At 38.0% G+C, this 27,487-nt stretch overlaps 1 long non-coding RNA gene across 1 annotated transcript; it reads right to left on the bottom strand.

Annotated features, from left to right (window-relative positions):
* Nucleotides 1–140: 140 nt before the first annotated feature.
* Gm41715 lies at nt 141–25,913 on the bottom strand. Its single transcript, XR_877370.1, has 3 exons — nt 25,789–25,913; nt 3,206–3,353; nt 141–174 (listed from the first exon to the last, which is right to left on the bottom strand). It is a non-coding gene; the product is annotated as a predicted gene, 41715 (long non-coding RNA).
* Between the last annotated feature and the right edge of the window lie 1,574 nt (nt 25,914–27,487).

Here is a 27,487-nt window from a genome sequence, read left to right as displayed (position 1 = left end):
ATAAATGTAAACCCTCTTTCAAATTAAGTATTATTTTTCAGTTGACATTACTCTTGAAATTATGAAGGTTAAAGGATTATATATAAGTCAACCTTTTTGAAATTCTGTTCCAGAAGACAGGATTCTGAAGATGTATTTCCAGGAAAGGATGCTTGGTCTTCAAGGAGGGTATTACTGTCAAAAATAAAAGCGTGTTCATTCATAACCAGTGTAGTTTTATTGTAAGAATATAACGTATATGCAGCAAAAAAACAAGAGACATCATTCTACACATGTGTGGAAAGGCATGTTTCCAGGTTTTATGGAATAACTGAGCCATCCTCAGTCCTTCAGCCCTTCTGTCCTGATTATTCTATTCAGAGGATGTGTACTTTGAATACATAGCCAATACTTTTTATTCAAAAAGTACATTTAATCAATATACTTTTTAAAAAATCATGTGAAGTTCTTACTCTCCTAGGGTATAATCCTACCTGAAACTGCAGAGAAGTGAAGGCAAAGGGGTGCATTGTTTATTTTATCCATTCCTAGTCTGTAAGGGTCAGCTTTGATCACACCCAGTCAGGATGGTATGCCAGTTAGTCATCCTCTGGAGGGAAGGGCCGGGTCCGTCTACTCCCAATATAATTCATTTAGTTCTCATCGGTGGCAATGGATTTCACCCTTCACTTAATAAAAGCTCAGCAGATTTCAGATGACAAAGAGCCAGGAGTCTAGGAGGTCCACACCTACATCCTAGTCACTGGGTACTATAACCTGGTTTTCTTACATATATTTTAGAAACATCTTAATATCTGTGAATAAATTATTTCACATATATATATTGCTAATCTAGTATAGCAACCACTTATATTTCCCCATAATTTTATAGTCCAGTAGCAGCTGTTTACATGTTGTATATGGTTATTATCATATACAACATATAGCTTTGTTTTCTAGTTTCACTATGTATGTTATTGGTCATGATAGTCATATTCGTAACACATTCAATCTCCAGGGAAGTCATTGTGTTCAATAACATTTCCTTATATTAGTAGCTTGGAGTTATTTCTAACATTTAATACAGCATGGATTTTGTACAATTTGATAGAAATTGAGAGTAGAATAGTTACCAGTTACTGGCTGAAAGCAGAGGGAAGAAGGTTGGAAAAGAAGTTGGCCAAGACCTATAATGCTATGGGTAAGTGGAAAGAATAAGTCCTAATGTCCTGTGGCACCATAGTCGGTATGCAGTTGACAGAAATATAATATATGTCTGAGGACAGTGGAAAAGATTTTTCTGTACTTGTATTGAAAAGATAACTTTTGTGGTAATGATTGTACCTGATTTATCAATATATAATGATGAATCAAAGAAATTACATTGTATCTCATGAGAATGCACATACTAAAGAACTAAAGGTTCAAGCAGGGTGGGGATGAGGGTGAGGGAAAGATGGGTTAAAGAAAACTCAAGGAGCCTTCTGAAAACCCAGTAGTATGTAAGCTAATTAAAAATAAATAAAAATAACAGTAGTAATGAGACAAATAAAAAGTAATGTTTTACATAGAAATATTTTAATTGTAATCATATTCTTATTGTGTACTTTGATGAAAAGGACTTTTAATCTGAAAGTTATATTCTTACACTAATTATGGAAAATTAATTTCTTATGATGTACGTTAATATACAATACCAGAAGGTTTTAGTGTCAAAACCAGATAGTGTATTAGATTATGCTTTTGGCTACATGCTTCCCAATATTTTATAGGACAATTACTATATTTATGCATCTACATGAACATCACTTTAGTGGGAATTTCTTTTAAAGATTGTATTTTGAAATTCACACCTACCTACCATGCTAAGGAGACAGATTGGGAAAAGAACCCATTAAAAATTCTTTCACCATCATGAAAGATACTCAGACAGAAAGAAAGCCTCAATTAAAAGTTAAAAATATTTCCTCAAAAAACATACCAAATTCATTTGTTACAGAGAGACCTGAGGTTAGGCTCACATCTAAGAAGGGCCAAAAGACTCCTTCCACCCATCCAAGGACACTATATGATGGTGTGAAAGGTCGCAGGCAGTATAAAATATGAAAATATAGCACCAGGTCATATGGCTGAGGTAGGGAAAATACCCTGGTATAACTAAGATACTCGGTCTGTTGACTAAGTTAATGAACCATGGCATTACCCTGGGTTGGTATCTTTTCAGGTGAACATTAGTCTAGAATGTCAAAGAAGTCATAAATACAAAAAGCAGTGTCAGCCATACTACTGTAGATCTGATGGCATCCTACCCTTTCAGAAAAGAGCCTTTCTCATGGTGGTCTGTGCTGTGCACACAGCTCCTTGAAAGTATGAGAGAATTTGGTTTTCTTCAACCCACCATTAGCTCTTACAAACTTGTTTACAGTGACAGAAAAATATTAAGTTGAGGGAACATAAATACATTAGGAAGAAAAGGCCAGAAGGGTTTTGTTCTGTGGCTGTGAGCACTGACTGCTCTTGCAGAGGACTCAGGTTGGGTTCCCAGCACCCACACAGCTCACAATCATTTATAACTCCGTTTCTAGGGGATCTGTTGTCTTTCTGATGACCTCGAAGAGCTCCTGAATACACATGATACATAAGCACACACTCAGCACACACTCACACACATAAAATTAATTTTTAAAATATTTTTGATTTAGTATTTAAATTTGAATATACACTAGAGGGAAAGAATAAAGTAAAAATAAAGCATTAAGTGTACATTTGAAGTGTTTGACTTAATAAACACCCAAAATAATTGGAACTTTTTGTGATGTTTAAGTATTGATTCCTAAAAACAGAAATGTCAAAGACAGGATTCAATCTCCAGGTAAAACAGAACAAAATCTAACACTAACAATGGTCTTAAAGAATGGCCTCTTCATTTTTATAAGCAATGTAAAAATATATTTCATATTAATTTATACAGACTATTTTAACATAAAAATGAGTTACATAGGAAATAATAGTATGGAAAAATAATTGTTTTTATTAAATAATTTTAAAGTAAAAATTTAAAAAATATAATATATGCACTAATAAACAAAAAACAACCAAACAATAAATATAAATAGGTCGAGGGAGCCTATTAAAAAGATATGGCATTCCAATTATAAATAAAATACTTAATCAGTGTAACTAGTCCCTATTGTTGCTACCAAAGTCAAGGACTTTCCAACTCTACCTTCAAAGAGCACGAGAAGCTGGGAGTCAGCTCAGACGGTCATGTGCTCTGTTGTACAAGCATGAAGGTCTGGGTCATAATCTCCAGCTCTCAAGCAAAAGCTCAGCTGGTTCAATGAGTTCCAACCGCAGAGAGAAGGTGTGAGTCCCTGTCACAAAAGAACAAGAATATGGAGGTACAATTGAGGAAGACACATAACTTGAACCTCTGGCTTCAACATACTTGGTCATATTTGCATAGCACACGTGTGGTAATTGTGCATGCACACACACCACCACCACCACCACCATCACCACCACCACCACCACCACCACCACCACCACCACCAAACAGGAAAGACATCAAAAATATGATCCTGAACTGACATGGGGAAAGCAACCAAAATAGCATGAAAGAAAACCAAGGCATTTGTTTATAACATTTTTCTTGAACAAAGGTGTTGTTGTTGTTGTAGTTTCAGCTTATTTGTCAAAAATAAAGTGTGTGGATTTACTAGTGGGTCTTGAGTTTGATTCCACTGATCAAACTCACATAGAAGTGGAAATGGAATAGACATTATAGGTGGACAGAGAAGAGTCCTGGGCTGGGGGAGAGAGTGCGGATAAAAACAGGATCAGGTCGGAACAGGTCAGAGAGAGAAAGAGAGTAGTGGGAGAGAACTAGAACGTGGGGGAATCTCTGAATTGAGCTAGAAATCTAAGGCAATGAAGATGAAAAGTCTCAGGAACCTATGAATGTGACCCTAGCTAAGACTTCTTCAATGAGGGATATAAAGACTCAACTGACTATCTCCTACAACCAGGCAAGACTTCCAATGGAGAGATTGGGACATCAACCCAGCCAAAAAAATGTTGACCTACTATTTGTCCTGCCTACAAGATGTGTAGGGGTAAAGATGGAGTCAAAATTGAGGGAATGAATAACTAATGACATGTATAACCTGAGGCCCATGCCATGGGATGGTGCTCACCACTGACACTGTTAGTGATATTTTACTATACTTGCAGGTAGGCACCTAGCATAACTATCAACAGAGAGGCTTCACACACCATCAATTTGAAATAGATACAGAGACCCACAGCCAGACATTAGGCAGAGCTTGGGGAATTCCATGGAAAAGTGCGAGGAAGAATTGTAGGACTCAGAAGAGTCAAAATCATGACAAGAAAACCTACAGAATCAACTACCCTGGGTTCATAGGAACTCACAGAGACAAACTGCTGATCAGAGAGCATGAAAGGGACTTACCTAGGCATATATGTAACTGTTGTATAGCTTGGTCTTCATGTTGGACTCAACAGAGTCCATCTCTGACTCTAATGCCTGTCTAATCTCAGGAGAAGATGTGGCCTAGTCTTACCTGCAACTTGATATATGTCAAGGCTGGCTGATATCTATGGGATATTTTTCCTTTTCTGAAAAGAAAAATCTTCCTATCTAGCTGGACATGGTAACTCAGTAGGAGGAAAAGAGTCCCGAGAGGGGGAGTGGATGTGAGGGTAGAGAGATTGGGAGAAGAATTTAGAGGAGAAAAGGGAGGGGAAACTGCTATCAGGGTGTAAATTTAACTCATTGAAAACCGAATTAATTAAGAATTCATTAAAAATAGAAAAGGAATATACCCAAGGTGGCTTTGAGCTGCCCATCTTTCTGGCCAAGGCTGGAGCAGGTTGCTAGGTAGCAGGTGGAGCTTCCTGTCCTTCTTTTTTCCTCCCTCTCCCTCTCCTCCAAGGTCCCTCCCTCCCTCTTAGTCAAAAATACTTAGTGTATTTTCCGTCATTTGAAAAAATGAAGTTTGGCATTGGCATTTTATTTAATTCAGAATTCCCTTAACTGGTTTAAGTAGATAATATTGTCTTTCTTAAGTTTTCAGAGAGGTAATTCTCAGTGATGGAATCTATTCACAGATTGCACTCTGTCTGTCTGTCTTTTTTCTTAGTCTCTCTCTGTCTCTCTCTTTCTCTCCTCCTTTTTTTCCTTCCTTCTCTCAGACACACTTCATAGAACATAACTTAAAAAACAACACACTTTCAGCTACTAAGTGGTGAAGACAAAAATTAAATTAGCATTAGCTAAAAGGTACCAAAGAGATAAGAGCTCTACTTTTGAGCGGATGAGGCTTGACTCTGGGAGAATTAACCAATTTTGTGAAGCTGGGAAAACTTAGAAACTCTTGATTCCATTGTATAGGCAGTAAAAAATAGTCTTAGCTACTCAATAGAGTGATGACTATAGATGAGCTAACATGTGTAAAAAAAACTTAGTGTAGATGATGACACAGCATTTATTTCTGTGGTTGTCAGTAGTGCATGAAAAGCTTTGAGCATATATTGAAAGAAATGTCCATAGCTAAATGCAATCCTTACACCTCTGCCTCATCTAGAATTGACAATGTAGTGGAGTCATACTTCCTTCTTATGACTTGGATATGATGGGACTCATGATTCTATGGGAAAAGTCACCCATTCTCCATTCTGTACAATTGAGTTTCATGATCAGAATATATTGTATGAAATATGTACACTCACACACACACACACACACATATATATTCTTAATAAAAAATAAAATCCAAACGAAAGACACCAAAGTGTTTGAAAGAATACTATAAAATAATTAATAACAATTCACATTTACTCATATAATCTGATAAAAATAAGTAATTATTCCCATATACTCTGACAGCTCAAGTTTAGTAGTGTAGAGGGTCTTTGGGACTAACACTGTGTGTGTGTGTATGTGTTTGTGTGACTGTGTGTTTCTTTGCTTAGCGTTGTTTTAAGTAGTAAAGGCAAATAGATTGGGGTAATAATCTCCTGCAGTGCCATAAGGGCAACATTGATCTCTGAGCAATAATTGTATTCAACACAATGTTTTTCAAGGTTAACCAAGGTCAGAGGCTCTAACATCACAGCATAATGAATCGTTAGTGAATAGTATTCATGAGGGAGACTCAGAAACTCATGAAACACGTGTATGAGCATAGAGAGGGAGAGAAAGAGACAGAGAGAAGAAATAAATGAATGCACAAAACTAGATTTACCTTTAAAGGCATCAAATCTTTTTTGATCTTCTATATATTATTTTGTACCTGACTTCCTTAAACAAGGTCCTTCTGACACCATGGGTAAGATTCTGTCTGTCTGTCTGTCTGTCTGTCTCTCTCTCTCTCTCTCTCTCTCTTATCCTCTCTCATCTTTATTTAGCTGATAGCCTTTATTTAATTATCTGTCTTGTGTTTGATTGTCAGGACAGGGATTACATTTGGTGGATCTAATACTCTATCTCTAATTCCATAGAGAGTGCATATCTCAGTTGATATCTGTTAATTTTTTATCCAATAAATTTTTAATTAAAATCACATCAAAATGGAATAACTTTTTCTTAGAATAGAAAACACAAAACTGACATTTTGTTAAGGAGTCAAGTCATTCTAAAATAACACTGACCTGTCAAGAGACAGTGCATTGCTATTTTTCCTTACCTCATTACATCTCTCACTCATGAATCATCAGCCTATGCCATCATTACTAATATATCACATTCTTTTGTTATAATTGTGAGAACCTGCTAGAATGACACTCAAATATCAATGCATCATTTAATCCAGAAGGCACTAATTCCTTCCTTTAACAAATATAATTACTAGGTAAAGAATTCTCACGTGTGTATTTTCACACTGTAGTGTGAGGGAGAAAAAGTATAGTGGTCAGTGCCACTACTGTTCCACCCAATGTCGTCAGGAGAAAGCTGCATTCAGAATGGCTTGTCTAAGCACTTCACGCTGCCTAAGGCTTCTCAGGCAAAAGGAATGTGAGGATAAGACCACATTTCATGTGAACTCCACAGTGCAAACAGTGGAGGGGCCACTCAGCTTTTTCAGTGCTTAGCTTTAATCCCTAGTTTCTGTAAATGTTTGCAAGTCAGAGAACACCATTGAATTGTTTTTAAAGTTATGGAATCATATTCTAAGAGAGAAGAACCTGAACAAATAGAGTGTTTCATATTCATAAGAAAGAAGGCTCAGTGTCATGTCATGAAAATGTGACTTCTTCACATAGTTATGTACAAGGAGAAAATTATAAATGAAGTTTATATAAAACTCTTCATGGATTCTTTTATAAAAAACACTTCAAAATTAATACTGAAGTATTATATACGTCTAACAATAGCAAAGTTTGTTTTTATCTTTATTATTTTATTTACAAAACTGTAAAGTGAAATTTGGTGTGTTTATATAGCATAAATTGATCAAAGAGACTACATGATGCATACATACATGTTTGATTATGTGTGTGTTTCTGTGTGTGTATACAATAAACTGTCAATCAAATGTGAAGAATTATGTCTTCTTGTTCATAGCAAGATTATTGAAACTATGGGACACTGTACTTTAGAAAAACAGACAAATGTGGATGAAGAAAATTTTATATGAACACAAAAGCTTTGAATGAGAATGGTCTTCATAGACTCATGTATTTCAGTGCTTGGCCATCAGAGAGTGGCACTTCTTGGGGGCTGGGGATTAGTAGGTGAGATCTTTTTGAAGGAGGTGTGGCCTTGTTGGAAGAAGTATATCACTGTGGGGGCTTTAAGGCTTCAAAAGCACAAGCCAGGCCCAATGTCACTCTCTTACTGCTGCCAGTTAATCTGGTTGTAAAAATCTCAACTACGTCCCCAGCTCCATGTCTACCTGCCACACCACCATACTTCCTGACATAATGATAATGAACTAAACCTCTGAACTGTAAGAAAGCATCAATTAAATGATTTCTTTTATAAGAGTTGATAAGTCTCTTCCCAGCAAACACTAAGATACTAAGTAACCCACAATTTAAAGGGAAAGTTGCACAAACAGATTTTTTGAAAGACACCAAAGTCTACAAATTCATGGAAAATGCTCAATATTTTTAGCCATTGGGCAAACACAAATCATATACACCTCTACTCACTTAAAATGATTACTATGAAAAGCTGACAAGTGCTGGTCAGGATATAGAGACAACAGAAATCACATCAAATGCCAACTAGTATGGAAATGGTCGAAATGATAGTACTAACCTACTTCTGAGAACATATTCCAAAATAGGACTAAATCTGTATGCCAGTGAAACACCATGTACAGACTGGAATATTGTGCACCTCCATGAAAAATGAAATCATGGGATTTCTAGTATAGTGGAACTTACAATGGGAGATCTTTTGAAGTGAAGTAGACTAGGCAGAGGAGATCAGGGTTGCAAAGTCTCTTTTATATCCAGAAGTTTGCAAACAGTTATACTCACTGTAGAATAGCAAATACAAGAGGCTACAGATAGGAGAATAAGAGAATGAAAAATAGTCATTTGGCGCTGGTCTGTAAATATTTTATCCATATATAAAATCATCACATCGGATAACACTGTGTTCACTAACTATATTTTAGTGAATATGTAAATAAACAGAATGAAAAGAATTATGTTATCTTCAGTGAATGAATAGAGCTAAGGATCATCATATTAAGAAAAATAAGACTGACTCAATAAATCTCATTTCTTTTTTTTGTACAAAGAGACTCTCAGGTCTCAAAAGGAAAAACCTTAAATGAAGTGCCCAAAAGCGACGAGAGGGAACTTGGGAAGTCCACCTCCAGTAGAAAGACAGGGCATCATGTGGAGAGATGGGGTTGTCCCATAATCAAAAATTCCGACCCAGAACTGTTTCTGTCTAAAACAACTTCAGGAACAAAAATGAAGAAGAGACTGAGGGAAAAAATATCCAGTGACTGGCCCAACTTGGATCCATCTCAAGGGGAGGCTCCAAAGCCTGAAACTATAACTGATGTTATGATGTGTTTACAGATAAGAGCCTAGCGTGGCTGTCCTCTGAGAGGCCCAAGAAGCAGCTGACTGAGACAGATGCAGATTCTTACACCCAATCAATGGACTGAAGTCGAGGACCCTAGTGGTTGAATTAGGGAAAGGCTGGAAGAAGCTAAGTAGGAGGGTGATCCCATAGGGAGACCAGCAGTCTCAACTCATCCAGACCCTTGAGATCTTTCAGACACTGAACAGGAATGGATGGGCAGGTGAGGGGGGTGGGGGGACACACCCTCATAGAGGTAGGGTGAGAAAAGAGGGGATAGGGGACTTGTGGAGGGGAAACTGGGAAGGGGGATACATTTGAAACGTAAATAAACAAAATAGCCAATAAAAAACCCACAAGTGTACATATACATACATGCATGCATACAAAGATACATACATACATACACAGAGAAATACATGCACACACACAGTGTGAAAGTAGGAGAGTTTTTTTTATTAAAATGTATCTCATGTACCTTAAGTATCTCTTTTGCAGTGAAGAGTTACCTTGAACTCCTGATTTTCCTGCCTCTACCATCTACAGGCTGGGATTAGAAATTATACCACCACACGCAGGTAGAAGCAAACTATTTTAAGGTAAGAGAACAATAAAAAGGACAGAATAATGGAGAAAGCTGTATATGTGCAAATTATAATTAAATATGTGCATGTGGATATATGAATGCATGCACATATGCATACATGTATATGTGTATCTTAATGAAATCAAGTATTTTGCATTATAACTAAAAATATAATTGAAAAGTTTAGATGTGGAGCAATTGCACCAGAATAGGTGAAAGATAAATAGTTGAGTACAGGCAGATAATAGGCAGCCAGACAACATGAGATGGGACTAATGAATTCTAGCACTTTACAACACAATGGGGTAATTGTAGTTCACAGCAGCCTGTTATGATTTAGGCAAATTTAGAATAAAGTAAAATATTTATCTTGATCAAAAATCAATGATAAAATGATAGAAATATGATTATCATATATATATATATGTATATATATATATGTATATATATGTATTTCAAGAGGTACCTATAAATGTATATGATTGTGTTAACAAAATACCTTAAATATTTAAGGTGATGGAAGTAGCTAAATGTAATTGTAGTGAAGTATCTCAACTTAGAACAGAATTGGTTTTCTGCTTTGAAAAAATATTTGCAGAACACCAGCTGAGTGGATGACCACAGAGCTTCCCTTGCCTCTCTCATTAATGTTTCTGAAGTATGATATTCTAATTCACATCAATGTACAACAGGCATGAAAGCATTGCTATTGAATGTTTTCAGTTCAAAAACACAGAGATTGCATGTATGGTTTTCAAGGATGTTTGTTTCCAAAGGATCCCATTATCACATTTTCTGAGCAAAGCTTTTGTTTCTCAGATGTCATGAAATTGGTGTATACATTAAAGTAAACCTTAATATGACTTCATTTTTTTCTTTTTAATTGCATAAAATCATTTAAAAATTTCTGACTACTAATAGCTGCATGCATTCATTGGGCTTTCAAATGTGCCAGATATTGATCTAAGACTGTATTCATTACCTAGCCTATTCACTGTTTTTCAGTACCTATCCTCATTTGATATAGAGAAAGAGATAGAAATATATATATATATTTATATATATATATATATATATATATATATATAGAGAGAGAGAGAGAGAGAGAGAGAGATGAAAAATATATGCAACCCTGTAAGGTAGCAGTATTGTTATGATTCAATTTTATGGATGTAGAAACTGAGGCATAAGAACTTATGTGATTTTCTGTAGGTCACACCAGATAGTGAGAAATAGAGCTGAACTGATATAGAACACTCTAGAATCCAGTGCTGATGCTCATATATGTACTAGCACAGGAAGAATTGATTCTTAAGAATTCATGCTCCAAACTCAATACTACTATGGTAACAAACAAGGATCACTTAGCCTTCAATTCTCCTTACATCAACGCCTTTTTCTGATATTACATTTTTTATAAATAATTAAGTAGCTCTGCAATTTATTTTCTACCTCTAGCCACAGCTTCCTTATGGAATTCTGAAGTTTTTCTATCATTCTCCTCTCTTTGGGTTTCTTGTCATGTGCCACCTCATGCTCTAGACATATGGGGACAGAAATTACAGTTCTTCATCTCCATGTTAGGAAGCCATTATTCAAAACAGCCATTTAGTGGTTATTTGTAGAAGAAAGAAAATTAAAATAAAGAACAGAAAAGGCTGTTACTCAGACATTGAATTCTTTATTTAATTTGTACTATAGAAATTACTATATTAAAAAACTGAGTTACTGCAAAATGACAATTGCCAGAAGATACATGACTGCTGTCCAGGCTAATTTTATGTCAACTTGACACAAGGTAGAGGGAATCTCAATTGAGCAAAGGGTTCTGTAAGATCCAGTTGTAAGAATTTTTTTTTAATTAGTGACCAATGGGGGAAGACTCAACTCTGGGTGGTTCCAAACCTGGGGTTGTTGGTGGTCCTGAGTTCTATAAGAAAGCAGACTGAGCAAGTCATGGGTAGCAAGCCAACAAGCAGCACACTTCCATGGCCTCTTGCATCAGCTCCTGCCTCTAGTTTCCTGCCCTGATTGACTTCCTGTCCTTACATCTTTAATGATACACTACCATGTGTCAGTGTAAGCCAAACAAAGCCTTTCCACACCAATTTTCTTCTTTTCATGGTGTCTCTTCACTGCAACAGAAACCCTAACCAAGACAGTGAGTATCCTGATGCAGTGGTCTAAAGTTCTCTTCTCCTACTGGAGTTTTTTTCTCTTTGACTTGGTGCCATTCCTGTGCACATAACGGAGTACATCTCATTTCCTTCCATGCTTACAACTGTGCCCTCATTTAGACTCAACTTCTTTTTCTTTGATGATCACAGGGGAAAAATGAGCAACACAATAATAACCTGAGGGAAAATATGCTTTCGGGTTTCTAATAGGAGTTTTTCATTCTTAGTTATTAAAAATAGCAAAAGTCTTATTAAACAAAATTATTTTCAAATATTGTACATCTGACACCACATCTCAGTGAGAAAGAATTTCCTTCCAGGTTGTATTTTACAGAGAACTTAAGTAACTTGCTTCACTATTTACACATGATGGTAGAACTGGAAGGTGAACTCAGCTTTGCCTGCTGAGAAAAGCTTGCCTGGCAGTTTCACGTCTCCATACTTTTTCAGAAGACAGCTCCAGCGACGTGTCTCTCATTTCTTTTTCTTTGTCCCTTGTTCAGTGGTTACTTTTTTTTTCCTGGTTTCTCTGTTTACCTTGGGTCATTATTAGATTGAGTTCACTGTGTGTGTCTGTGTGTGTGTGTGTGTGTGTGTGTGTGTGTGTGTGTCCATTGCTGCTTCTTTGCTTTTCTTACTGAAACTACTTAAGCTTCTTTGTCCCTACCATTTCTAGAAAAGGCTGAGGAAGAAAGGACACTGAGTCGTTAAATGTGACATTTCCTTAAATGTCACAAACTCCTTAAATGAGACACTTCCTCCACAAACCAGGATGTCCTTTCTCCATGAAAATCACCACCTTCTTTCACCTGTCTCATCCCAGGGATTGTTATTCAAGACAATATCTTCATTCCTTCAGACAGATGTATGGAGTGAATTTCATTCATAGTAATGATAACAATTAAGTAACATGCAGCATTTATTGACATTTTCTCTTTTCCTCAGTTACTCACTAGTACTCTTCTTACTTACTCTCTGATGTCTACAGCACACCACTAAATAAAATACCATGAAGCAAAGGTCACATTAATTACATAATTTCGTTTAAACCCATCAAGCCTGTAACCAGAGCTTGAACATCACCAGCCTTCTGACTTCAGAGCCCTATTTATGAACCTTTGTTCCCATATTACCTCTTATGCCTCCCCTAGAAAAACGTAATTAACATTAAAGCATAAATATAGCACTGATACAGTGCCAACACATACAAAAACACATGCACATAAAATTATATTTATATATTATGCAATTTCACACCCACAGGAATTTTCTCATAGTGTCTTTCAAGTTTCTCTCAGCAGTGCTGTGAACAAGCACGTTGGGAGAATACTTCAAATAGTCTTGAAAGTCTGAAGCAATTCAGTGAAGGCCTTACTAATATACATGAACTGTGACTTTCTAGTTGCAGAGTTTTAATTAGTTTTCACTTGATACTTGCATCAGTCATGAACGTGCAATTATTTCATTTTGCATAGGAGACAGAACCTCTGTTGCAGATGTTACAATGCCTCGCAAAGGAAAGAGGAGGGCACTGAACCTTGGTTCAGTTAAATTTCAAAGCCAATATCAGTTTCCACTGACTCCTTCTGTTTGTTTCATGGGACTTTCTCATTATCTTCAATCTTTCTCATTGCTAACAGCCGTCATTTGTGGAGTCAAATACTTTACCAGATAGAAATCGCTAATTAATTTTGTTACCAGAATGTTTATGCCTAGGAGGAGTCCTTAACTCTTCCTGAGTCTCTCACTTTCCAACAAAATGATTGAGTACAGACCAAGGTATAAAGTACTGATTGGTTCTTTGCCTGCTAATGTCAGCTGACTCCAAAAGGCAGGCCTTTTAGCATTCTTAGTAAACCTGGGGTTAAGAATTCAATGCTAAAAGGCCAGCCTTTGGGGGTTACTACCAAGTAGAAGCAGCAAGTTGCCCCATAGAAGTATTTCCTATCGGTCATCTTCATTTTCTGAGTGAAAGAGATGGAAACATGAAAGGCTCTTCCCATCCAAATCCCTCCACCTATGATGCTTCTTTTCCTACCCCACCTTTTACTGTACACACTTGAGCATGATAGTCACCAGTAGTTGCTAACCCCATAAGCAATTGTGATCCTTGTCTAACCAAATGAAGCAATGTGTGTTGAACCTATACAAAATTCTACACAGTAACTCAATCAAGGGCAGGTGAATACACTAAATGTCAGCATTTCCCTGTTATTTCCCATGAGGGTGATACTTAATTAATGCCCTATGAGCCATTCTGTGTGGATATTGTTGACTTTTACAGCGTAGTCTCCAAAAATCAGCCAAAGCCATGCCTGAAAGCAATTCTTAGTTTCACTCTATAACTTCCCAATACTCCTACAGTGAGATTCAAGCTCCTTGTAGTGTCTGGTCTCTAAATAAAACTTCTTACTTAGAGAATGTCTTCATGGAGACCTATTCCAACCTGAAGATCACCAGCCTGTGAACATCTAACAGGGAAAGGTTTGTCATGAGCAATATCTAGGTTCAGAGCAAAACACTGAGAAAGACGTGTGTGAGTGAAGACTGACAGGCACCATTCTTGAAAAGCAGAAGAGACATAGGACAGACCTAAGCTATAGTTAATTAGTTGTAGAAATCGGAATTGTTTGGCTCAAAATCAATAATGGAGCTCCACTCAGCTAATTTATTTAAAAAAATATTGAGAATGCATAAACTTTTGGAATTTTCAAAGGAAATTGGAAATCTGTACCAAGCTGTTTCACATGCAAAGAAAGTAATTCCCAAAGAATTGTCTGAAGTTTGAACATCAACATAGGAGCCAGTGTAGACATCTGGCTTATTGCTAAAAAATAAAAATAAAAATAAAACGTTATGAAGAAAGACCCATTGCTTTTACTTTCTTTCATATTTCCTTTTTCTTTTATGTTTTCTATTCAACACAAATCAGTGAAATCAATGAATACATACACACCTGTCAAATCTGTGCCCAAACTGTTCAGTTTAATAAAGTCTCACTGTAAAACAACTACACAGCTACTATAAGGTGTAGTCTCAATTTTATGCTTATCATGTGGTTGACTGCCAAAGTCCAGCTCAAGAATGGATTCTAGGCTATACAATGGAGATGTGGCATCAGTGAAAATGAAGACAGTGACCTCCTGTTGTCATTCAAGCAAGTGGCCCCAGTAGCTCAAACCATCTTTATACAAGTTCCAGAGCATTCAAGCATGAGCGATTTCAATTCATTTCTCTTTCAGAGATTCTAAGAGTCATTAGCATTTACAAATTTAATTTATTTTCTTCTTCCCCACTCTCCTGCTGACATTAATTGACCTTATCTAAGGATTAATTAACCTTTACTTTTTATCTAAAAGTGAATTTTATATTATAAGCCAAAGGATTATGTCTAGGCAAGCACATCCTATTCGTACTGTACCTAGGCTGGCAGTAGACATGCAGTTACAGAAATGAAAGGTATTAAAATTCTATGGTTAGTCTTTAACAGTAACATGCTTTTATTTTTTTTTGCAGTCAGCAGAGTTTATAATACCATACCTAGAATAATATTTTTCAGATATAAGCCTAATATTTTCTAAATAGTCTACATATTACTTTTATGTGAGTGGTAGTTTTACAATATGGTCCTGATCTTTTTAATATATTTCTAGAATGCTAATGATTGATACCTAACTCTTAACTGCTGGCACACAGTGTCTGTTCTCCCTTGCCGTCGCTTGTACTTTTGCCTCCAAAAAATGGGAGATTTAGATTCCTTGGTCAATTTTTTGGCTCAGGAAGGATGTCTGGCCTTTTATGACCCCTTTTCTTTCTTGTAAGTTCTTAATGCCATCTGGAAGTTCTTGGAATGTAGCAATCTCTTTTCAAAGACAGTTAAGTAAGCTGGAATCATTAAGCTCAGTGACTTCCCCCTGCTTACTCAGGATGACTACAGAGTCCTTCAGGGGCCCGGAGAACCAGTTTCTATGTTAAACTGCAGAGAGGGCTTAATTTCCCCATAGAAACGTTTAGAATAATTATCAAAGACTCATCCCCCTTTTTGTGCCCAATAAACCAAGATGCAATCACAACTGACAAAGTGAAAGTAAGAATTACCATATGTTAAAAAAACATAGCAAAGGGCTTGAAGCTCAAGTGTTCCCTAGCATCAGTGCAGGTGTCTGCAGCATCACCTCCACAGATCCTTGCCTGGTGGGTGGGAATCTCCAAAGAGCCTTGACATAAGGAGTTCCTTTTATAAAACACTCATGCGCTGTTCCCAGAGGTTACAGCATGGCCTCTGTCAGTTGACCAATAAGAGTTTGAAAAGCAAACACAAGACTTCTGATAGCACCTTGAGTAGGAGTATTCAACATACCTTGCCTTACAGACCACCCTACTAGGTTTACAAAATCCTTCTCTATAGTGAGTTAGTGCTTGTCTTGCATCAGCCCTTGCAAAGCAGGCTGCTACCACTTCCAAATGCAATCCCTTCTTCCTTGTCTAACTACCTTCCCATGAAATCACCTCCTTTTGGGAGTTCAGAGAAATGGATTCTGAACCCAGAGGTTACTTTAGCCACAAGACAATAGGCTGCTTATGCTAAATATGTGGAACAACTGAAAAAGTGGAGTGACCAAAAGTCATATCACATGCATATTAAGATTAGGTAGATATCTATACTTACCTATCTGTATAAATACTTTTAGAAGCATTTACTTCTAAAAATTATACTTTGAAGATTAGTTACTCATTGTTCCAAAGACATTTGGTGGTATCTACTAATCTAAACTAGCACTTCTCAACACACACACACACACACACACACACACACACACACATACACATACACATACACATACACATACACATACACATACACATACACATACATATACATATACATATACATATATATAAACTTAAGTGTATGTCTAGATATGTGTGTGAGTGTAATACCCACAGAGGCCAAAGGTATTGGATCCCTTGGAGCTGGAATTCCAGGTAACTGTTAGCTTTTGAATATAGGTGCTGGTAATCAAACTTAGGTTTTCTGAAAGAATGGTACATACTCATAATCATTGAGCCATTTCTTCCACCCCTGATCTGAATTTTAAAATTCTGTGCAAAATTTTACTTTCCGTATATTTCATTTCTCTGCTGGTTATCCTGCCAACCACCACCAACAGCATGCCTATTTTGTTGTTGTTGTTGTTGTCAGATACTATAATAAGTGCTTTATATACATTCGTTTATTCACATGATTTAATAGCCTCATGAAGTATATACTCTTACCTTGGATAACTTGAGAAAACGAAGATGTTTTGAAGGCAATGAGGCTGAAACATGGCTGAGATGTCAATTTATATCTCTGTAAAAAGCCACTGCACATGGGCTGAGGACTCAGACTTAGGGTTCTCAGTCTATGGCCGAGTCTAGGTGTTGGAGTTTGGTCTAATGCTGCTTTGTATTCAAATGCTAAATACTGGCCCCAAGATCTGATTGCTCCCCACCCCCAAGAGCGCATCTTCATGTTCACCAAGTGGTGCTTTGTAAACCCACTCCCCAATTGAAAACTGTTAGTTAAGTAAAACTGGGAGCAGCCAATTACTTGAGGGAATAGAGAGATGCGAAGGTTGAGTTACCAGGCTTTGGGTCACAGGTAGGGAACATGAGAGAGAAGGAAGAGAGTGGAGGGGGAGTAAAAAAGAGAGGGAGAGAGAAGGAGCAGAGAGGAGGAGAAGACAGAGAAAACAGGAGGTCTCCATTAGTCATGATGGGAACATCACATGCCTCAGTGAAATGCCCCCTTGTGACACCTTGTGACACCTTGTGACACTGCTAGAGCAGAAATAACACAGGAAGATTCAAACAGAATTTGGGGAGCACAGCTGTGGAGACTAGAGTTAGAGAATTAGATTAAGGGTGATCCCCCAGTAATTGCACTGAGCCTAATAAATAAATTATAGTTTGGGTCTCATTCATTTGAAATTAGCCAAGGATAAGCATAATTCATATTATTTTACCTTCAGGGGTATAAAAATTTGAAGAAATCTTTTAGAAATATGTGCGTTGAGGTAAGAGCATTAAAGAACAATCAAACAAGAGCTATATGATCTGTTGCTGTAGGATTCATGCCAATTCTATCAATAGTTTGCAGCTAGGCTGTCTCTGAGAACAGTTCAGTTTCTTTGAGGAAGAAAAGAGGTCTTAAATTTCCCAGTCACTGCCCTGTGATACATCTCAGATGAACTCTATTTGTTGTTGATTAGGAAAGGCAGGGCACCGGAATTCTGCAGTAATGAGAGGCTCAACATGGGAATCAAAATCTACTGAGCAAACACTCCAGAAGTCTGCAAATCTTTAATGAGTTCTCATGAGAGGTAGGTCTCATGGGAGACCTGATCTCTGTGGCTGAGGAGGTGAGTGGGGATAAACAGGTGAAATCGACAGAGAGTCATATTTCTGCTTACTTAAAGAGAGCTTTCCCATAGGCTAAGTGTTCAAGTAGAACTTGGTGCCCATCACCAGCCACCACTGGGAAGAAGCCAAGTTCCACTGAGGGCCAGACAGGATGGATCCTCTCTGTGCTCATGAGAATCCCTTATACCCGTTCCCACGGCTGTGAAGAAGGGCATGGAGACAGCACAGTCACTTTTCCTGGTTGGGCAAGAAGGATGGGACAATAGCTGTGTGGTTCTCAGCTCTTTTTGACAGTAGAGTGGGTGAAGATGAGGCTTGGTTTGAGTGTCACCACCTCCAACAATAGTGCTATGGAGCAGTGTCCCTTTGAGCCTAATGGTCAGTAACTAAATGTCCTCTAAAGATGTGGAAGTGTGGTGAGAGGCTTTGCTCACATCCTAGATCTCATCTACATCAAAAGCACAGAAATCTTCTGATGGAAACCTCCAAATGTGAGATATGCACTCGACTACTAGGAAAGAATAGCATCTGTGGGGATTATTCACCTGGTTGAGATACATCTCTTCAATGATAGGGGGCTTTCTGGTTTCCATGACAGCTTCCCACAGTTCAAAGGTCCCTTTGTTACACATAAAAGGTACAAACAACAGCTAACAATTATTGGGTTCACACTATGTGCCAAGTCCTGTGCTGAATATTTTCCACGTATTAAACCATTGAATACTTTCCACAAACTTATTAAACAGGTTTCAGTACTAGGCTCATGTGGTAACCAGTGGTGACATTAAGCATTAGAATGTTAAGAACGAGTTCATCAAAAGAAGTGATACAGGCGACTTCAAAGAACCCTACTCAATCATCCATTATAACTTTATTTGCATCCTGATTGTGAAAAACTTTTTGCAATTATTCATTTATTCTTTTTCTTTAAATGATCCATAAAAATCCTAAATGACTTGAGGCAGAGATGCACTTGCCTAATGTGTATGTGGAGGGCCCCTGAGACTGATCATCAGAATAAAGTGTGGGCAATAGGCACAAATAAGTGTTTAAGCATTTACCATACTGCTGAAATCACAATATCATGCCATTTTAATTCATTTTGTACGATGAATGCTAAAATGCAACTAATAAACACTTGTAAAAACTTCATCAACATTCTGACTAAAAACACCTTAGTGTTTTTCTGTCTGCCATGTATGAGAGAACCACCTCTCTCATTCTTATTACTTCTCATTTAGAAAATGCCTAGTTTTAAACCTAAAATATGTTCAATTTCTAGAACGATTATTCCATCATGACCTTTCTTTAACAAATAAACTTTGTTGACAATGGATATTTCTAAGGGAATATTCTTGGTAATCTTATCCCCAAAGCTGATGTTAGTGTGTCTGAGAAGACTGCTTCAGTTCCCAGTACAAATCATTGAGTCGATCATTTTCTGATCTTCTAGTCTTCAGATCAGGGTTTCAAGTGTCCTCTTGACCCTCTGAGGCTGGGTTGCTTTTGCCAGAGTAACAGCTCTTTATAAAGCACCCATGGTTGATTTATAAACATGTCTACAACCTCAGCCACTGAACTCAGGATTATACCTATGCCCCCTTGCTCGGGTTCAGACCCACTCAGGACTGGGATCAGAAGCAATAGCTCAATGAGAGACACAAAGTCTTACCCCTAAAGATATGTGCTATCTCTATTGCTGTACATCTTTGACTAGTGCATGACTTATAAGAGGTTGAGTTCATTTAACTTAACACTGAGCAGGGGGATGGGGAGGTATCTCAATAAAGTGCTTGCCTAGTTAGCCAAAGGACCTGAGCTTGAGCAAAACACCCATGAGGAGTAGTGAAAATGAGGGGTAGTGCTACATGTTTGTGTCCCCAGCTCTGAGGAGGCAGAAACAGGAGGAATCCTTGGTCCCAGTGAAAGTCTGTCTCCACAAACAATGTGAATGGCACCTGATAACCAAGGTTAGTCTCTGTTCTCTACATGGAGGCACACACACACACACACACACACACACACACACACACATATATATATGTACACAGGGGTGCTGACACACACATAAACATATATACATACCAACTCATATATGTACACACAAGACACCAAAGAAACATGGAGATAATTCTTATCCTGACAATCTCTTAGCAGGGCTATAGGGATGAAATGGTGTCTACATTTTACAGCTAATAAAAATTTACAGATTTTAGTTTTCATTTGAGCAGACCTTAAAGTCTACATATATCACACCTTCCCTGTAGTATGAATATAGGTTATCTTTCAACTCTTCTAAATAATAATCTTCTAACTATTCTAAGTAATATTAAATTGGAGAAAGCAGTACATGGAATAGACCCAGGGTACATCACCATGTGAGGGACTGTAATGGGACAGTCTGGAATGCTGACCAGACAGACTCAGTAGAGTTGATATCCAACTGTAAAGACAAGAGACCACAGTAACTGGTAAACTTCTTAACTGTATACTAAGCAGTGCATTTTATCCCCCTGAGTCCCATAGGACCCTCACTGAGCTGTCTACTTTAAACCCTGTCCAGGTCTTCTAGATCTCTCCATTCTAAGCAATATAAGAATCCAGTCTTACTTAATAGTAAATGGAATTTTACTGAGTGTTAGTTTTGATTGATTAGCAGCACGTGGTCACTGATTGTCAAATCTTGTGAAAATCCCCTGGAACAACAGGTTCTCTTTTCCAGAGAAGAAATGAGTAAACAAGCAAGTGAAACAGTGAATAAGTCAATCTCAGATTTGTGATAAGGGCTGTCTAGTGTTGGGCTGGGAGATGGGGAACCACAGATAGCATGTGCAGAAAAGGCCTGCATGATGAGGTCAGATTTAAGCTAAGCCAAGATTGAAGAGAAAGTGAAAGAGAGCTACACAGATCTCTAAAGGAAAAGCGTAGTAAAAAAAAGGAGAAAGAGCCTCGGAAGGATTGGACTTAGCAGGTCAGAAGAATAGAAATAAGGGTCACATGACTAGGTCATAACGCAGGTTGCCCCAGATATTTCATGGCTAGAGAATGTGATTGTTGGCAGTTGGTTAAAGTATGTATTTTTATTCCAGGGGAAAGGAAAAACGCATCCAAATTATTTAAATATATTGAAATTGTAGTTATCAAATTCACATGATACCTTATTCTGAGAAACTCAAATTTAGGGAATCTCTGTGCTTCTCATTGTAATTCTACAAGTCTGAGTAACACTCTGCCGACATATGTATGCAGGGGGCATTGGGAACCATTCACTTACTTGCATTGCTGTCTGGGAAAATCTAAGAGGACATAGAAACTAAACCCTAGGATAGTGTAAGAAGAATAAATGACCAACCTACAAGCCATTTATATAAATAATGATAATCTTCTTTGGTACATATATACATACATACATACATGTACAAATACACATGTATGTATATATATATATGTATATATATACACATACATATACATATATATATGTGTGTGTGTATGTGTGTGTGTGTGTATGAAAACCATATTTGTGTTCTGCAAAGTCCTTGAAGTGGGTTATTTTACTTGCTTTGCTGATTGAGAAAGAACTGGAGAAAATTTGCTTGATATTTCATACATTTGTCACAGCTGGGCTATCTCTCTTAAAACATAGATGCCCTGATGCTTCTTACAACACTCCATTGTCTCTTTGTGACATTTACAGGACAGGGAAATTATGTAACTTTTGTGTGAATGAGCTGAGGGATGACCCAGCCACCTGCCCACAAACTACTCAGTGAACTCTGCCCACACATGACAGCAACTATGTCATCAAGTATGCAGACAATCTTCTTTCTTCATAGTTTATCCACTGTAGAAACAGCACACAAGTATTTAGACACACACACACACACACACACAGAGAGAGAGAGAGAGAGAGAAAGAGAGAGAGAGAGAGAGAGAGAGAGAGAGAGAGAGAGTTGATTTTTATTCCAAGTGTTAGAGCCTGATAATCTGTTTAGGAAATATATTAATGCATGCTAATTCACATACACACACAGATAAAACTACTAATCATCTCAATCATGAACAAGATTGTAATAGCAGGAAAAGAGAAAGACAGACCAGGTAGAAAGATGTTATTTTGTTTATTAATTTAATGCTCTGAGGACTTATAAACCATTGTCTAAGAAGATGGAAGAATTGGAAATGACAAACCAATGGAAAGTTAGTTTGTGGGACATCACAGAAAATAGAGAAGTGTGTATTTTCATAGTTCTGATGTTACACTGTTGAAAAGAAAATTTCTTCAGAATAATATGGATGGTGGAGAGAGAGACTGCCCACATATTGTCAGTGAGGTTTCTCTCTGAGTTTCCTCCAGCTGTGCTGTTCCAATTTCATCACCCTTCAACTCACTTCTCCTGACAGGCTTCCTCCATACATGGCTTTTACTTGCCTTGCAATTGCCTGTATTGCTCATGAGATACAGCACGCTTAGAAGGCAGAAGCATGTTTCTTTTATTTTGGGTACTATCGTGTTTCTAAGCATGGTACCATTCATAATAGAATCTCAGTACATTCTTATTAAGTGAAATAAATAGTATGTGAACACAGCGTATGTTCTATACAACACTTTTTTTTTAAATTTTATTTCATTTTATCCTTACAACAAGATGTCTTCATTCTTGCTTTACAGGGGCAAAAACAAGCTTTCAGAAATTAAATAATTTGCCCAAGGGCATATAATTAGTAAGGAGGGAGAAATGGGATTCAATCCATATTTTGTCTGATGCAAACAAAAGGTAACTTAGACACTAATCTGGGCTGCCTTCCTGTATTAACTATTTTATGATGAAGTTGGAAGCAAAGTGTGGAACAATGAGACACGCTGAGACAAGCAGCCTCTTGCATGGAGGGAGCTGGACCAGTTGTACTGCTAGACAGAGTCCACATTCTTGATGTCTACCTGTGAATTAGAAGGTGGGCAGGTACCTGTGGGAAGAGTCTCTTCTTAGACCTTAAGCTATTTCCCTTCCTCATGTGATGCCAGACAAACAAACTTAGCAGGAGCTGCCCTTTGCTTGGTGCCTGGAGTGCCAGTTCTATTGTCCTTGTGAGAGGAGAAGCACTAGGAGAGTTTGTACACGTCATTGCCTGGATTTGGAGAGTGAGCCCTGAGTCACACGGAGAGTTGGCTAAAGTTACAAAAAAAAGCAAATTGCCAGCCTCTAACCCACCGTGGTGCCGATCCCTTGCTTCAGAAACTGTAGAGCTGAACTCTCTCTCAGGAGAGTGAGTGCAAATATATAGTAACAGGTGAGAAGTTTATTGGCAAATGTATAAGACTCTAGCATCATTTTGGAGATTCAAAATGATTAAAATTATGGAAATAGAATTAAAATAAATAAGCTAAATACAACCCACAGAGGGGTGTGGAATAAGAAAGCAAGTTCCTCTCACAGCTTAAGAAATGGTGTGTTTGACTTTCCTATCCAAGGTGAATTTTAAAAACTATGTAGATAATGTCTTTAAATATTTCTTTTAAAATTAAAAAATATTTATTATAATGATCTTGTTTCTAGAATTTATTTCAATGTGGTTATCTTCCCTCATTAATTCATCTAAGCATTCTCTATCCTTGCCTTATAAATAAACTGACTTCAAAAAAAAAAAAAAAAAAAAAAGAGCAGAGTCCTGTGTTTGCCCTTGAGTTTACGAACACTTGGCAGAAAATAGAAAAAGAGAATGTGCACTAAGAGAAAATGTTCAGATTCCAAAAGACACAGTGAGTTTCCATGACTAGGAAGACAAGAAATAGGAGAGACTTTAAGGTAAACATCAGTTGTAGGAAGATGAGGAGACACAGGTAGATGGACTGCAAAGGTAGTAGTGAGATAGCATCTGAGGCATGGTCCGTATCCACCTAAGTGTACATCCCTGTACAGTACACAACCATATTCTGAGGATCTCCCCTGTACAGTACATAGCCATTGCACTCGGCTATTGCCTTCACCTATGGGCTACATCCATTCCTTAGACTGATGAGCTGGCATGAAGTACCCAGTTTGGCTGCAGGCAGCATTTGGCAGGAAGGATATAGCATTACAAAAAAATGTTATCCTAAGAGTGTGAAGTCTTCATTAGAATCATGTGACACTTGTATGCCTATGGGGTCACAGGTAGAGGTGTGCACACACTTAGTGATGAAGATCATTCAAAGATTTCTCTGTTACTTTTTCAGTTAAAAAATAGATTACCACCTAAGATACACACAGAAGAATGGCTCTCAAAGGAAATCCTCAGGGCCTAAAACTATATTACCTTTGGGCAGCAAAAAAACTGTGTGGTTACGTTTAGAGGGGAAACCAGGAAAGGAGATAGCAATTGAAATGTAAATAAAGAAAAATATCTAATAAAAAATTTCAAAATATGAATCCTAGAATGGAAGGAATATCTTAGATTATTCTGGAAAGCCCAACGCAATCACAACAGTTATTTTAGTTGAGGGTCGGAGCCAGGGAAAGAGATGTAAAAATGAAAGCAGAAGTTGAAGGGATGCATAGAAATGAACAGTGAACTGCAGAAGATGTCCAGAAACTAAAAAGGAGAAACAAAAACAACAACAATGATAACAACATAAAAAACAAGACAGCGTCCTTCTACTTGCCTAAGACCAAGTCAAACACTGTCTGAAACTTTGCCTTAGATCTGCTAAGTCATGCTACCTAGACTTAAGCCCAAGTTATTATAATGTAGCCTAATCTAACCTACGGCTAAACCATACTGAATATGAGCCAATTCGATTGCCACAGCCCCTATTATGAATTTCAATACCCTTTACAGAAAATTTTAATACTCTTTCCTATACTTACACCAAAATCTAGAACAGGGTTCAAGGTACTGTATAAAGCAGATTTGGATAGAATCAACTTTGGTTTCCAGCAAATTGTCACAACTGTAGGACAAAGGAAAGTGCTCTATTGGTGTTGGCAGTGGAAAGACTTCGAAGGACAGCGATGGCAGGGAGCCATGGTGTGAATGATTTATGACACTGGCCGAGATGCCTGAAGATTCCATGATGCACACAGAGACTGGGTTCCATGTTTGTGACTGGAGTTCTTCTCTTACTGCATCTGATTAATGTGAATGCTGATTCCATATCAATCCCCTGGCTTCTCCACGCACACGGAGCCCAGGCATTCTGAGACCCATCAACAGCCTCCCTCCATACCTTAACTCCTAGGGTATGGCATTTTTATTTGTTATTAGAGGGGGGTAGATGTGACTTCTACTCTATATTTTCAGATCTATTGTTTTAGTATATACTTTTATGCCCTAACTCATTCCAGGTCAACAAGTGATGGTACCGTGCAGATTCCGACTGCTGTTATACCTGTCCGTGAGACTCTATCAGCTCAGAGAAGATGTCTGGGGTCTGTTTGGGACACATCTCACCCTCTCGGTAGAAGTCAAAGAGTACACTAAGCATAAGGCCACTTTGTACGGATAGTGCTATGAAGATGAAGGACATGATTCTGAACGTATGTATCACATAGCATCATTTCTAGCATGAGAAAGTTTCTGTAGTCACTTACTTGGGTCTTACTGTAGAAAGCACAGAACTTGGGCAGCCAAAGATGAGCTAGGCATGTTTGGAGAGTCATCTGGTGTAGGAGCTAGGGGTCATGCCTTGACCATCAGACAACAGGTTTGTTTTTTTCTTTTAATTCCCTTTTTCATCCTGTAAGACAATGGATTAGTCCAGGACAATTTCCTAAGGTGTTTGTTTACTAACTTGATTTAGGAAAACATTTCTTCACATCTTAAAAACAAACATGTACATTTTATTTCATTATGAACAACAATCAGGAGCTATTCTAAAGTTTTCAGCCGAGTACAAGGACTAATAGAAATAAAAAATTTAAATAGTTACATTTTTAACTAAACAACACTTTTATACATCTTCCTACAACCCATTGAATTACCAGGAGTACTGACCTCAGAGTGTCAAACATTTTTAAATACACACAGCCTTCCTACACCAGATACAGTGTTTTAGGACTTCTTTCTTTTTATGTTACTAGCCAGTTTTCTTGGAGCATCTCGTCATATGCCACTTTTTAAAACATTATTTAACCTTCAACCTCTTTGTATTTTTTTTTTTTTGAAAATTAAGTGATTTAACTGTCTCCTGTAGGCCAGTGGACCTTGAGAGGAAACCTGGTAAAATAGAGCTAAGGCTAGAAGCCCCAGAGACCATTAAGGGACGGTAGGATCGTTACCTGCTCCCAGCACCAGGCCTCCGTCACATAGGTGCAGCCCCCCCCCCCCCACAACCCCTGCGAGATTTGTGGCCATCAGTCACATAGGAGCAACACCCCCAAGCCCTTCCATGTGTGGATGAGGCAGCCAATAGGAAGTACCCACTGTCAGACCCCAACCTACCCCAAAACTGTATATAAAGATCCTATCCAGAAGGAATAAAGGTGTGTGAGAATTACTCCATCATCTGAGAGAGTGTCTGTAATACCTCTGCCAGGGAAGAGAGCTGCTCTCCTGAAGTGCCACCAGAATCTCCCCTGCGCTCCCTCACTGGCTTGCCAGCTTTCCTCAGGCTCAGCCTGGTTCCGCTCGACGCAGCGCTGCCAGTGTGGTGTCTTGGAGAACAAGAGTGGCAGAGGTAGCAATGGCAGCGGAGGTGGCAGAGGCAATTCCCCTTCCCTGCTCAAACCGTCCCACCTGGCCCGGCCAGTGATCGCCTTGGATAACCTCCAGTACACAGGCCCAGTCCGCTGACTTTTAAATGGTGAACCCATTTTGGAGAAAATGTAGAGTCTACAGAAAACTAAAAATAGAACTATCCTATTTTCCAGAAATCCCACTCATATGAATTGTAGTCTGTATGGGATCAGCCTTCACATTTACTGTAGCACGATTCATAATCGTCAAGATACAGGAGCACCCGGGGTCTCTTTCAGGGAAGAACAAAATAGTGGTGAGTGCATACGAAAGACTATGGTGCTGTGAAGCTTCAGAATAAAGGACATCTTGCCGTCTGAGGCAGCAAAACTCACCCCAGAGTGCATGGTGCTAATTAAAATAAGGTAGGAATGCACACCAGAAGACAAATGTGTGCACGATCTCACTTGTGACATTTTATAAACGCTAACCTAATGGAACTATAAAGTAGAAAGGGTAAAAATAAACGAAAATTGATGCCAAAAAATAACTAAATAAGAAATAAAAGACTGATTCATGGGGGGAGGGGGGGGACGGGAGGTAGAAGGATGTGAT

The sequence above is a fragment of the Mus musculus genome, chromosome 18 (genome assembly GCF_000001635.26).
Source record: "Mus musculus strain C57BL/6J chromosome 18, GRCm38.p6 C57BL/6J".
Lineage (NCBI taxonomy): Eukaryota > Metazoa > Chordata > Mammalia > Rodentia > Muridae > Mus > Mus musculus.
Note: the sequence above shows the minus strand (reverse complement) of the source record. Positions and strands in the feature narration are given on the sequence as shown.